The sequence below is a fragment of the Sinocyclocheilus grahami genome, unplaced genomic scaffold, assembly GCF_001515645.1.
Source record: "Sinocyclocheilus grahami isolate Dianchi unplaced genomic scaffold, SAMN03320097.WGS_v1.1 scaffold64.1, whole genome shotgun sequence".
NCBI classification, from domain to species: Eukaryota; Metazoa; Chordata; class Actinopteri; order Cypriniformes; family Cyprinidae; genus Sinocyclocheilus; species Sinocyclocheilus grahami.
In genome coordinates this window covers 1,048,966-1,061,079 of record NW_015505243.1, presented here as the reverse complement: position 1 = coordinate 1,061,079, position 12,114 = coordinate 1,048,966, and the positions used below count along the sequence as shown (strand labels likewise).

General features: G+C 37.4%; 1 protein-coding gene across 1 annotated transcript in view; it reads right to left on the bottom strand.

Moving 5' to 3' along the window:
• LOC107584919 (metabotropic glutamate receptor 6-like) overlaps positions 1–8,594 on the bottom strand; it is a 70,314-nt gene extending 61,720 nt beyond the window's left edge. The window contains exon 1 of the mRNA XM_016271688.1: positions 8,334–8,594. The gene's annotated coding sequence lies outside the window, so the exon portion shown is untranslated. The remainder of the gene's footprint in view (positions 1–8,333) is intronic.
• Positions 8,595–12,114: the final 3,520 nt, after the last annotated feature.

Below are 12,114 nucleotides of genomic sequence, written 5' to 3'. Positions count from 1 at the left end.
ATCTTTGCTCAGAAACCCTCTTCGTTTGAGACAACACTTTTCCAAGGTTTTTATTTTCCGGCAGTTTTTATCTTCAAGTAACTTTAGTCGCTGTGGACTTTTCCTTCTTCAGAAGAACCAGAAGTAAAACTTCCAGCTCACTCCTAACGAACTCATCAAAGACCTCCGTTGTCTACCGCATCCGGACTCTTCTTCAGCAATCGAAACCAATGCAAGTAACCGTTTACAATTATTTAGATGCGTGTTTAAGTTTCAGCCCCTTTTAAGGTGATTTTTGATTCTCTGATGTTTCTCAAAGGTTGTGTCTAAAATTGATGTGAAATACTGCCATCCTTTTCTTTTTTTTATGTGTTTTGCTTAGTTAGTTGTATGTTAGATATAGTTTCATTTATTAAATCCCTTATATTCACCACTGATTGTCTCTGTTTGCTGCTCACAATTCAAGTCAATGAATGTTCCAACCCTTGCTACATATGTTAAATTACTGCTAGCACTGCATAAATAAGAAAAGATTATTCTTCCTTGGCCAGGAAAATAATCTTTCTTTGAATTGATAAATTATTATTTTGTCTGCTCAGTGGACGGACAGATCAAGTAATGGTAATATTGATTCTGCTACAGTTAATTCAAAGATCTAATCTAAATATTTATTATTAATCATAACCAGTTATAATTAGTCATAAATATTCCCCTTTTTGAGCTGAAAAACCCTACAGAATGTTTCTCATGGCATACTGCAAGGCTGTAACCATGTCTTGAACATTGGAGGAGGGGACCAATTAAATACAATGGTGAAGGAAATTATTGTTGTCAAATATTAAATATTTAGCTACTTCTATCTTGCCTTGCTCTCTTTCGATGTTAAAGGGGACGTTGGATGCAAAATTCACTTTTACATGATGTTTGCATATAAATGTGTCTTAGTAGTGTGTGGACATAACCACCCTACAATGATAAAAACCTTTTTTTTTAATCCCCAAAAAACCTAAACAGTCTCAATTATCAAGCCATTTTGATGAGCAGTTTGACGTCATACTGCTCAGGCCACGCCCACAACCAATAACGGACTGAACTGTTTTAGCATATTTCCGCCCTCAGTCAGTTGTACGCTGTCCGCCATTTTCTCCGTGCTCTAGCAGCTGTAGCAACAACAATGTCACATAAGCATTGCAGGTGTTCTGCTGGATGTAAAAGTGAACATGAGTCTTTATTTTTCTCCCGACATCAGAGCCACTGAAGTCGCAGTGGATTTGTTTTGTTTTTGATGGTAGTGTGCCCGAATACACAAAAAATGGAAGAGAGGGGTGGAGTGAACCGTAGCTCATTATCATTTAAAGAGACATGCACCGAAACGGGTCGCTATGAACAGAGCTGTTTTTGACAAGGTAAAAAGGTCAGTTTGGCCATTTCTAATTTTTGAGGGGACTTGTCCCCCCTCTATGTCTATGGTGGTTATGGCCCTCACATACTGTATACTGTTTAAAAAATAGGCAATATACAGTGCATATTGTGCAGCATGCAGTCAACAGTACACAAGATTTCCATTCCGAACACAAGCCATGGTTTATGTTCGAGAGTGGAAGGATAAATCATTGTAGCTGCTTTCAGAACCTCTTAGTAGCGAGGCATTACATTTTGATACAAATTTTACATCACACTACAGAGCACATCGCTGTAGCAGCGGCATTTGCTTTTTGCTGCAGTTGCTCGAAACTGCAACATCTACTCAGTGACAGGTGTTCAGCAGCAACTTCAGATATCGAACGCTGCTGTTCCAGTTCCTTATGAGCCTGGATTGCATTTACAGTAAGAACTGGAGATTGAGTTTGCTTCGAATAGCCAAATCAAATCCTAGACCGTTCGCATGCTCTTTTCGCCAGCTTCTCAGTCTGCCTGCCAAAGGCTTTGCCTTCTGCATTCCCTTTAAATTCATTCAGCTAACACAAATCAGATTGAATATCTAGTACAAAGAAATAAGTCTCCCTTACTGTTATCGACAATCTTTTCCCTTATATGATCTGGAGATGTGTGTGCTTGAGTGTACCAAAGCACGCCATTGATATTTCTGAAATTAAAATACATATTTAATATCGCAAACTAATTGTTTTGAAAGTGGGTTCATTTCCTCATGACAAGTAATTTGATTCTGGGTTGGCACTAAAGTGGCAGTGGCACGGCGTCAGACGATAATCAAAGAAGACAAGCTATTCCATGCACTCTCTCTGGTAAATATCATTTTCACGGTGATAAAAACATCATTTGAAGCTGTTAAACATAATGGGCTGTTTCAATAATCCATGGTGGCATCATCTAATCACAGTAAACACTGTTTGTGAAGGGCTGCATATGGATAGCACTCACCATGCAGCGAACGCATGTGGTAATGCAGCATTAAAGTAAACGCAAGATCGCTTTGCACATTCAGACACCCCGAATGGTTTTCACAGGACACATCCCAATGGTGATCCCAAACAAACCTGTAAACAAGCAATAAAAGCCACCAATGAAAAGCCCACCCCAAGTGAATGATAAAAAGCAGAATGTTTATGAGTAATTTCAAAGGGAGAGGAAAGCACTTTCTAAATCATTTGCACATCAGAGACGGCTAATATGCAGTCAATAATAGCAGTCTGCAGACTATTATACTGGATTTCTGTCATTCACGTCAAGTTTCTTTGCTTTTCCTTCAATATATGCAATTAAGTTAAGTATTATATGACTCTAGTCTATGGACTTGATTTAAAGTAGAAATCTAATTACTAGGATTGGCCTCTGCAAAAAAAAAAATTATTATTTCTTATCACAATTCCTCTGCCAAAAACATGATATTTTCATATCATGTTCAACCAAAATGCCAATTTCATTTCGTAGTCTGTGAACAGAGTCTCAGTTAATGCTTTTTAAAATTCATCAGCTGAAACTATTAATGCCCATTCGGGTGTCTGGGCTGGTGACAAATGGTGAGGTCATTCCCAGCGTGACATACTTAGTCAAGATAATGCGATCACTCTTCAGAAATGAAGGGCTGGAATAATGGATAATACAACAAAGCATTGGGGGGGGGGGGCTTTTTTCCTTCGTATTAGACCTAAATCTTGAAGCTGATATCCATTAGGAGCCGTTGGAGAGAAGTTTGAAAGAACTCGTTCTGAAATGTCCAAAGTGACCCGGCACAAAAAAAGAGTGTCACTGTACCTGGATTAAGATGGACCATTCTGCAACAATGAGGTCAGTAGTTCAGAAATAAGCTGAGGGTCTTTGCAATAGACTGTCCATAATAGCTGTAACGGAAGCAGGGAGTATTTTGAAACCTCATACATCTTCTTGTTACCTGGATATGTGGGTTCATTCAGGGTATAATGGACAAGAGGAATTTCAGCAAGTCCCGCATTGTGCAGCAAAAAAGCTAGAGCCGCAGCAAAATACAGTGCAGTCTCAAACGCCGCACACTTTGGTGACGTAATGGTGCATAAAATGGCAGGTAATAGTCTGCATCAGGCAAAAGGGCGCATCGGGGGTGTGCTGCGGTCTTAAAGAGATCCCTTCAGAATCACAAAGTGGCAAATGAGACACAATACGTCTCGGTGGATTCACTGACACATACAAGAAACAACCCTCACAAGAAATAAACATCAAGCATGCAATTTGGGGCAAGATCTATGTCATGCAACTGAAGCTACAGCTTTTTGGGTAGAGAAGAAATTAACTCCTAAACCATGATAAACGGTGTAATTTATTTATGTAAGGATGTGTAATTTGTGACCCTGGACCACAAAACCAGTCATAAGGGTCATTTTTTCGAAATTGAGGTTTATACATAATCTGAAAGCTGAATAAATAAGCTTTCAATTGATGTATGGTTTGTTATGATAGGACAATATTTGGCCGAGATACAACTATTTGAAAATCTGGAATCTTTGCAGTTTAAGTTCTTAATCTTAGCAACGCATATTACTAATCAAAAATTAAGTTTTAATATATTTACGGTAGGAAATTTACAAAATATCTTCATGGAACATGATCTTTACTTAATATCCTAATGATTTTTGGCATAAAAGAAAAATCAATAATTTTGACCCATACAATGTATTTTTGGCTGTTGCTACAAATATACCCCAGCGACTTAAGACTGGTTTTGTGGTCCAGGGTCACATATTTGGGGTTTTCTGGGGATTTCTACCTAGGGTTAAGGTGAACCCAAATATAGAGTGCTGTGGTGATGATGATTTTTGTAAGCCAATCCAGAAGTTACCATAACCCTGGGTCCCACAACAAAAATGCAGTTTCCAATGGCTTTTGGATTATTGCAGAAAATAAGCTCTATGTCCAGCAAAAGTTTATCATTCTTACACATTTAATCTTCACAAATGAACATTTATGAATGTTGGAGCTAAATGTAGGCTGCAAACGAACTACACCAAGGTCACATGACTTCAAAGTCACCACCAATAACTCTTTCAATCTTTTTTTAAAAACATTTAACTTGAATGTTTGAATTAGCATGAATAGCAGGAGAGTTCTTATAAACACAAAGAGGCTGTATAGGCAGACCAATTGGATGAGTTTACCGGATCGGCATGATGATGTTTAATGTCCCTGACAGCCTCTGCCTTTTTCAAGACAACTTAAATCAAAAGGGGGTAAAACTGAAGTATTTTTTCATAGAATAAAATGTGAGAATATCTTGAGCTTGTGTTCACCACAGACCTTATTTCAGTCATTTAACCAAACACCCATTCAAAAAAAAACACTGACTTCAGGGTGATAGAACCGTAAGTGCTAAAATGCGATTGCAAACTTGTTTCTGGTTTTTGGCCTACAAAAATACGTCATCCCTTGCAGCACTCTATTACAGCCAAGGTTGGGCTGGTTAGCATGGCCCAGTTAACCCTATAGTTACACCATTGGGAACAAAAAAAACATCTTTCTTCATTACTAATTCAAAAGTAGCTGTGCATTCTGATAAAATAACCTATTAATTGCAAATATTTCAATATAGTATATCAGATGTTTTACTTAACAGCTCTTAAAAGAATGAAATGCTTGGTTGAATGCTTCATGTTTCTGTAAATGTTTGGAGAGTATACTTTTGTTTTGTTTTTGAGCCCAACTCACATTGTCGATTTCAAACTCTCTGGCAGCCCTTTCCAGATTTCCTCAAGTCTGCATAATGGACTCTTATGTAAAGTTCTTACTGTAACTCTTCACTGTTAAAAATATATATATATATTCGTGAATTCGATCACTGGTAAGTTCCCTGACTCACTGCACGTTGGGACAGAGATCACTCAAATTCCAGTGACATGATTACGTACAGCGTCAACGGACAACATAGTAGAACATCATCACTGGAATTAATAAACAACAGGCAGGACCAATCTAATTTTTATATTCTTTTTTTATTCTCTTAAAACACATCATTCTGTTACATACATTCTGTTCATGTTCTTACAACATTTCAACCGAATATTAATTACAAATGATAATTAGATGTGTTCATTACCTGTCTAGCGATGTGTGTTTATGTTGAAATATACAAAAAAAACGGTCTGTCTTTTCAAATCTTCTATCGCGTGTCATTATATTTATCGCGTTGACTCGTGTGGTTTATGTTTCATGCTTCAGAAATGTGACGTTATTTCCGGTAAGGGAGCATAGTGAGCGCCGATGCTAGTTTTTGTGGTGCATTGTGGGATTTTTCAGGGAGCGAACATTCCAGTGCACTGGAAGGATTTCGCGATTGAGACAGCCCTTAAAATGGTCGACTCCCTGATCAGTGCTCTGTGACTACTGAACAAGGGAGCTGATTGAGCAGAATAATAATAATGATAAGCAATAATAAAGAATCGACTCTGAACAGCTGAAACGAGTCGTTAGTAATTCGAATCCCAACTTCCGTGACGGCTACACGTCATGGGGTAACACATTTGCATAATGCACGCCTATGTTCTATGTTGGCCAGCCGCGAACAACTTGACCCCGCCCACAAACACGTCATTCTACTTACGACTGCTTCTCTAATCTCGGGGAGTTCAACGAGGGATTCACAAAACGCTTGCTGTTGAAAGATGGATCAGTATCCTGTTTATTTGGACCATCTGCTCCACTGAATCACAGCCTGTAAGTATGATAAATAATAGATGTTTATATTTTCTATAAAGCGTTCAAAATACAGAACTATTAAAATAGGCGTATCGTTTCCGACATGCGCTGTACGCCGTAGACCAACCACAACAGACTAGGCCATCTGACCAATCAGAGCAGAGCAGGCTCACGGAATGGAGGGGTTTAGAGAGACTGAATCTTTGAACTGCTTCGAACAAATCGTTTGAGAAGCACTGGAAAATGAGGTGATATTAAATGCATATTTTGAGAAAACGAAAGCATTTTTTGACCTTGCATGCATGTAATCCTATTGTAGGAGACTCCCAAAACAATATTAGGAACCATAAAAATGACATAATAGGGGCACTTTAAAAAATTTTATATATGCAAAAGCATCTGCTTGACGTCATGGCTCAGAATGAAGACACTATGCATTCTTGTGGTGCCATCAGCCAATCAGAGTTGTCATTACATCCTTTTCTCGCTGCTCAAGATTACTTCGTCTCACAATATACAGCTTTTATGGCTCAGGTGATTGGCGGTAAAAAAACAAAAAATCTCCTGCATAGGGAACTAAGCACTCATGATGTGCAAAACAATTTAAATAAATCACTTCTGTCATAAAGGATTTCACATGAACTCTGGCTGATTTTTCTAGGGCCATCTCACAGAGTACACACATTATCAGACAAAGATCACACACTGTATCCTTGACATTATGTGAGAGGGCACAGGGAGCAGCTACAACGCTTTTGCAAACATCCCTGAGGACATTTGACATTGTTCGCACAAATGGAAGACTTTTAAATGCTGACCTCCCATGCACAGAAGCAAGACACAGCCAACAGGAGGTTCAGTGTTGCAATAATTCAAAGAGACTCGACAGACCTCATAGCATGGATTAAGAAACTAGGAATTCATCCTACAGGACATGGAAAGCAGATAAAAGGAGCTTCGAGACAAATGCACAAAAGATCACAAAAGGCATCTATATTGCAATGGGTGACAAAGCCTTACAAGTGCCACTTAACTCCTCTTTTGTGTAATCATGATGGATACGTCAAGGCCTATATGATAATAATCTACATTATGAAATAATGTATGCATTAATGTTAATGCAAACCTATTTACTTTTAAATGCTTATGCATAACATGTGTCACTACCCACTAAATTTAGCATAATAGAGGCACATCAAATAAACACAAGCCAAACAGGACTGAAGATGCATTGATAAATGATGCATTGATAAAAATATTAAAATGGCTTTTTTTCCCAACAGAGGAAAAAAAACATTCTCAATTCCAGTCCATCTTGATATTGCTCTATTTAGACTACATGCAAAGAGTGTGGAATATGTGTTACTTCAGCAGCATTTGACTGACAGTTTCATTTACAGTCACTATTAAGATAAAGGCGTGTGTCACTAACATAAAATACATTTAAAACATTATGGGAATGACAGAAATGTGAAAACTTTATAACATCGACCATTAATCACTTTAACAAACAATGTAACATATAATGCTCATCATCTTTGATTTATATTCCGATTGGGGGGGGGGGTCAATTTTGATTCATATATTTTTATGAAAAAATCTAAGCCTGTGCACCTTTACAAAAAATAAAAAATACAATGATACAGTGATGTTATCAGACTATGGTAAATAATATATATCATCATGGTACTGAATGATAACCATATGCATTTACCATATTCAGTGTATGTATATTTGCACTTCAAAGAATACCGTAGTATAACCACAATACAAATGTCCCAAAATACATTTCTTTGTCCCAAAAACCTATTACAATGATGGCATTACCATAGTACTTTGATATACCATGGTACTGAATCCCAAGTACTGTATATTCATGTAGCATTTACATTGTACTCCAAGGCTCTTCAAGGAGTACTATAGTATTATAATCATAGCAGTGTCCAAAACCTTGATATATACCATGGTGATGTATGATTGTCTGCAAATTAGTACTGCATTTACATGTTTTTTTACAGTTGTAAATGTACAGTTACATGTATATAAAATAAAATGAAAAAAAACACTACCCTACTGTCATGGTACACTTTGTCCTTGCATTGTATAAATGTTATAATGAATTTAAAATATGTAAATGACAGAAAACCGAATTAATTTTGTGGAAGCAAACGACATAGGCTATTGTAAACACACTGCACGACACAAATAACATTATAGTCCGATTTTTTTACCTGTTCATCCTGATGTTGAACTTTCTCCAGGAGTCTGTTGAGACATCCACGATCTCTCCTCAAACCCTCGAAGACATTACGACTCGCTCAAACCACCTGAAGCTTTCGGTAATTGTGAAGTTCACCTATGACCTATCGAGGTCTCCTATGACTTGTTTCCAGAAAGCCCAGAGCTCTTCTTCCTCTTCTTCATTCATTCAGTCGTGCGTTCCGCAGCTGCGTCCGCGTCCTCGCGCGCGCTCTCTGCCTTTTCACCATGAAATGAGATTCGTATCGAACATACAATATTTCTCAACACTGTGCCGCTTCTAATCTCTACCAAATCTCTTAAAAGCTGGATTCCCCTCCCATCCCTCTCTTGCTCTATCGCTCTCTCGGTGTCTCTCTCGCTCTCTTTTCACCTCATGTATGCTCTCGTGCAGTTCGTGCTGGTCACTCTAGCCCTCACGCTCTGTTTGGGTGTGTTGCTGTTTATTTTCATCTCTTTTATTGTACTTTTTTCATATCTATTCGACTGGGTACCCCGAGCACAGTCCGCTGTTAGAACACCGGTGAAAAGTGCACGAGTAGGCTACTTTGTGGTAAAAGGGGGAATGAAGCTTCAATAGACTAACATTTGTTTTGTGGGTTTTGATTAGCTCAGAAAAACCTATTGAAGTCTAGTTTAAAACATGTAATAAGCATGTCTACATAACATTTGCATGCATATTACTATAGCATGTTGGCTGTTTATTATTACTTACAAATCACGTGTTACTGCCTTATTCGTCTGCATGATCATATTCAAGATCCCTTAACTGTACCAAACCCTTAAACATAACAACTACCTTACTTACTATCAATAATCAGCAAATTAGGTGTTTATTGAGGGAAAACCCTTAGTTAATAGTGAATATGTGTTCCCTAATATAAAGCGTTACCTTTTTTATTGTTAGTTCATGTAGTTAACTAACATAACTTTATTGTAATTTGTTACCATTACATTTTTTTAGGCTCACTCCATTTGACATAACAAAATATGGCTTTTCACAAAAGGCCAAAATTTATAGTTTAGTCATGAAACTCTAGATGGCGCAGGCTGATGGTTGTTAACGTAACTGATGATATTCAGAGAGTTAAATGACTTGGCACAAGCTGATTGGTTCATGCTGCATATGCAGCCAATGAGCTTACTGCCTTGCATTTATATGGCTGGCTAGCATTCACTAGAGATTGCTGCAGCTCGCTTTCAGAGTTTCTCTGAAACCCTCCACCTTCCCCAGTTCCACCTGTATAGATCTGCTATGGGTTATTTTATATGCTATTTGTGCAGCAGCAGTATGTCTTAAATACTCATGGCACTGTATCGCCGTATGCATTGGCAGTAGCAAGTTCCTGTACTTGCTTGCAGCAGCAGCAATAATCTACAACTACAGCAATAACCAACAGCAGCAGCATAGCAGATCTGTTCCGCCAAGACCAAATACATTAATATTGTCATATCCATCACCATGCTAAAATCTTCCGAAAGTTGTCATGATTAAAATATATTTTTTTCTCATTTGGGTCCTCTCTGTTTTATTTTCATCTCAATTTACCGCAAAATGGCTTTCAGCATGTTGGTTATGCAACACATTTAATGCCTTTTTTGAAAATAAATGTATAAATGCAGACCAAAATAAATCATTTAAAAAATCATGTCATTGATCCATACATGGGGTCTCTGTAACCACAAGCATGAAAACATGAAATAGAAAAAGTCAATCTCAATAGAACATGCATGTTATATGCTGCAAAATAAATATTTGTAATATTTCATATTTCATGTTTATATTTTAATTATATTTTGTAATATAATTAATTTCATAATTTGCAAGAAACATAAAACGTCTACATTTAGAGTTTATTGGTCAAATCTTTGTCAAAAGATATTCATAAAGGAATATCTGTCTTAATTTGGAACCAATACAAGGATCAAATAATAATCTTGTAAGAATCAAATAAGATCCTGCTGTAGGATAGCATAAAATTATTTAATAATTTATTCAGTAAACATCTGCTATACTTTTACACGTTATGCAAGTAGATAATATTTGGCATATTTACAAACATATTTCCCAAACTGAGTCTTGGTTCCATTTCTCTCCTTGCACACCTGCACATCTTATGGAGATTTTCCCTTGCTACTGTCACCTTTGACTTGTTGAATGGGGGGCACTGGGCTCTGTAAAGCTGTTTTAAAAGAATCTGTATTGTGAAAAGCATTGTAAAGCTTACTTTGATATGTCAAATTATCATAAAATGCCATTAGTTTTCCTTTAGAATTTTTTTTCACTACCTTTAACATCACCTTCTGTTCTCTTCAACCTTACAGGTGTGACATCCTGTCAAAAAGCAGAAAAATCTCTCACCTAGTGGCTCCAGCTTGAGCAAACACAGAGCTGAATAAAAACCATCTGTTTTTTTTGTGTCTAAACGTTGAATTGATCATTTTAAAACAACAGCACTGCATCATTAGACAAAAAGCATGAGTTTGTCATCCAAAAGCTAATATGAGGTCTAAATGTTAATTAGCAGTAATAGTTCGAACATTTGCATAAGGAGATAGAAATCAGAAGCCAGGCTAGAACACATAACTGAATTTTGAAGACATATATGCAGGTCAAAACTCACATGGGATATAATTTGATGCTTATAAATGTCTATCAAAAAATTGTCAATAAAATATATTTAAGAATTTAGAAATTTTTTGACATATTTTGCTTTAAGGAAAAATTTGTAGCTAAATTAATTTGGGTACATTTGGAGACGCCTTTATTTGGAAGAATGATTAATAATGAAATAATACTTTTTGTAGTCTTAAAAATGCAAAGGGTTTTCTTTTATGGTATTGAGTTTACTCTCACTTAGCTTGTTAAGAAAACATGTGTAACGATGAGTCAACAGAGCTGGGATCCATGTGCAGCTTTATTTACAAGTGCTCAAAAACTAACAGGCAGAGTTCAATCGCCGGCATATGATATCCAAGGCAGAGCCAACAGCGTGGTCAGTATACAGGCAGATGATCAGGACAGGCAGCAGACCAGGCAGCGAGCATTTAGTACAACGAGGCAGAGTCACAAAGGCAGGCAGCAGAGAATCAAACAAGGCAGTACAGTCCAGGGTCATACACAAGAGATCAATATATGGTAGAGAACACTCAGAAATGTTAGCCACAGCAAAACAAGACTTCACAACGAGTGACAGATTGGGCCTGTTTACACCTGGTCATTTCATGCGTTTTCGCTGATCGGATATCTATCGGATTTGTTAAAACGTTTCCATTTACACTTGGCCACATAAATGTGTCGTCGCAAAATGGATTTAAATCCGATCTTCAATTCCCGCACTATATTTCAATTTAACGGAGTTCACGTCAACGAAATCAAAAGATAAGCGCTGCATTTTATTAATTATCAGCTCATTTCAAGATCAAAGACTGCAATAGGAGAGCGCGCGCACGGCATCAGCACTGGAAAGATAAGTTTGTCTTACTACTTTTAATTAAGATGATTGTGTGTTGACCGTCTGCGTCTTACTTTGTTTCATTCGGCTTGCTGAAGAGATACTCAGCTACTCGTCTGCGGTGATGCATGTTGCATTAGCGCAGTCATATCTGACTATAATGTCATATAGCCTATAACACGCTCTCACACGTTTATTATTTTAACATTTTGGGAGGAGTAAAATTTGCATATGTGGTTTCAACAACCAGATGCATTTACACTGGTCCAGTTTCGTCTAGAATGCGGCCCAGACCACC